This window comes from Elephas maximus, chromosome 17, assembly GCF_024166365.1.
Source record: "Elephas maximus indicus isolate mEleMax1 chromosome 17, mEleMax1 primary haplotype, whole genome shotgun sequence".
Lineage (NCBI taxonomy): Eukaryota > Metazoa > Chordata > Mammalia > Proboscidea > Elephantidae > Elephas > Elephas maximus.
The window spans coordinates 59,168,449-59,171,594 of NC_064835.1; the positions used below are offsets into that span (position 1 = coordinate 59,168,449).

At 35.0% G+C, this 3,146-nt stretch overlaps 1 pseudogene; it reads left to right on the top strand.

Annotated features, from left to right (window-relative positions):
- The first annotated feature begins 2,439 nt into the window (after positions 1 to 2,439).
- LOC126060275 (dynein light chain 1, cytoplasmic-like) lies at positions 2,440 to 2,755 on the top strand (annotated as a pseudogene).
- The last annotated feature ends 391 nt before the right edge of the window (positions 2,756 to 3,146 follow it).

The window sequence follows — 3,146 nt, forward strand, 5'->3', positions numbered from 1 at the left end:
TTTTTTGTTGTTGTTCTTTTCACCCTTTCTAGATCCTACTGGTACAAGAATAAACTATAAAGCATAAGCATCCGAACCCACTGCATGGCGGGTTTGAACTGCTGGCCTCTTAAAGCATAAGCATAGCATCCACAAAAGAAAAAATGCACACAGAAAATAAAGAAAATTCTCAGGATGCTAGTGCAAGGAAGACCTAGAAAAATCACTGGGAATTATTTTGAACTGGGAGTAAGGAAGGTTCTGGGAAGGATGTCTCTGTGGATAGGAGTAAGGGAATGAATCTGAAAGACCCATGATGTTCTTGGCCATATTGAAAGATTTTTTGTTTTGTTTTATTTTTTAGTTATTTTGGAAAGTTAAAGGCTGAATTAATAATAAATGCACAAACACTAAGGAAAAAAAAGTGGCAATTATTTATCCTGAGGTGAGGGCGAGGGGTTGCTGTACAAGAAAGGCAATGTAGCCAAAGCAGGTTTTGTAACTCAGGTATTAAAGCGCTATCATAGTCATAATAATGTTGACATCGTATACTGATTTAACCAAAATTGTGCTAAAAATAAATATACTGAGGGAGGGGAATAGTGTTTGGTAATAAGAAAGGGAAGCAAAAGGGAGTAGTTTGTCATAAGGCAGATAGTAGGATGTCAACATATCATATAATAAATTATCTCTGAAATACAAAAAAATAACAAGAAATAGTCAAAAGATGTTATAGAGAAATCTGGAAGCAAATACCAGCAGGAACAGCTATGAGTATTGAGCGAGGTTGCCACTAGCGAGAGTGATTTGGAGTGCTGGTGGCTCAGGGGTTTATTGTCTTTACTTTTTTTTTTTTTACTGTTTGACACTTTATACTACATGCATTTATATCTTCAATGAGAAATTTAAAAATTAAAAAAAAGGGGGGGAAGGAACATAAAAGGGAAATTAAAAACATACACCTAAGTTTTACTTCAGGTGATAGAAGAGTTCACAAATTTGTTCTTCATTCTTTCAGAGATATCATCACAGAACATGAGCTTTTAAAATAAACAAAACCTATAAACAATTCCTAAAAAAGATAAAACACAAGTTCAAAATGTACATGATAATAAAAAAATGAAAAGCAAATTGGTGGAGTTCAAGAAATGGAAAAGGAAAATCAATGCTATCAAGAATGATACTTTAGAAACAACTAAAAAAAACAACCACTGCCGTCGAGTTGACTACTACTTGGATAAAATCAAATACTCTCATCCAATGAGAAAGGTCAAAAAATCACTTTAAGAAAAGGACAAGAACAAGGATAAAATACGATTGTGGTGTGATATTGATGTGATTTGTTGTTGTTGTTAGGCACTGTTGAGTCAGTTCTGATTCGTAACCACCCTATGTCAAACAGAATGAAACAGTGCCCAGCTTTGTGCCATCCTCGCAATTGTTATACTTGAGCTCACTGTTGCAGTCACTGTGTCAGTCCATCTTATTGAGGATCTTCTCTTTTTCAGTGACTCTCTGTTTTACCAAGCACAATATCCTTCTCTAGGGACTGGTCCCTCCAGATAACATGTCCAAAGTACCTGACAGGAAGTCTCCCCATTCTTGCTTCTAAGGAGCATACTTCTTCCAAGACGGATTTGTTTGTTCTTCTGGTAGTCCAGTGTATAGTCAATATTCTTCACCAACACTGTAATTCAAAGGCATCAATTCTTCTTCGATCTTCCTTATTCATTGTCCAGCTTTCGAATGCATATGAAGTGATTGAAAACACCATGGTCAGGGGCACCTTAGCCCTCAAAGTGATATCTTTGCTTTTTTAACACTGTAATGAGGTTTTTTGCAACAGATTTGTTCAATGCAATAAGTCGTTTGATTTCTTGACTGCTGCTTCCATGGATGTTTGCTGCAGATCCAAGTAAAATGGAACCCTGGACAATTTCAATATTTTCTCCATTTATCATGATGTTGCTTGTTGGTCCAGTTGTGAAGATTTTTATTTTCTTTATGTTGAAGGTTTTAATCTTTGATCTGCATCAGTAAGTGCTTCAAGTAAGCATGCTCATAAGGATGTGATTTACAAGGAAGATATATCAGCTACAGATATTTTGTAATAGAACTAGCTTAGAAATACATAGAAAACTTTAGAAATAAATTGAAAGGAGAACGTAGTAATGGAAGAATTTAACAGATATTAAAAAAGTTTTTTAGGACAAACCATGGCAAATAAATACAGATGTATAGAATCTTAGGAACACTATTAATAGGCCAATTATGTCCATGTTCTACAAATAGAGAGCATTGTTTTATTTTCTTTCAATGCTATGAAATCACAACAAGAAGAAATTATATGTTAAGCCATAATGAAAAACCACAGTCATTTAAAAAAAAAATATTGTCCATGTTAAAATAAAGATAGCAAAAAGATTTATAAGAAATGTATAGCCTTGCTCCATGGTAACCATGTGCGACCAAAAGGCCATGATCAAAAATGCCGACATGTTGGAGGAGATGCAACAGGACTTGGTGTAGTGCGCTACCAAGGCATTTGAGAAATTTAACAGAGGAGGACACTGTGGCCCATATCAAGAAGGAGTTTGACAAGAAGTACAACCCCACGTGGCACTGCATTGTGGGGAGAAACTTCAGTAGTTATGTGACACACGGAACTAAGCACTTCATCTACTTCTACCTGGGCCAAGTGGCCGTGCTTCTGTTCAAATCTAGTCAAAGCAGGGACTATGCCCACACACATCTGAAAACAAGGATTGCAGCCTAAATTCCAAACAGCTGAGACTGAAACCTTCAGCCTTGTTATGGGAATACCTTCATCTCTGAACCTTTATTTTGTTGTTTTGTACAGGACCTTCTTTGTACTAGTTTGTTGTGGTTATAAAACAATTAGTAAAACAGCCTACATTTGCATTTATTTTCTATTACATATTTTCCCCTGGCTCATGTTTTGTTCTTTCTTCTCAATCCATTCCTTTCAAAAAAACAATAAATTTGGAGAAGTGAAAAAAAAAATGTACAAACTATGACACTATTCTTTCCAAAATAAAGCAAAAAGTACTCTCTTAAATAACTTTGGAATCAAGGAAGAAATAGATATTTAATTTTTTTTTTCTAACAGACTTTAACCTCTACTCATTAATAGATGAATTTATCGA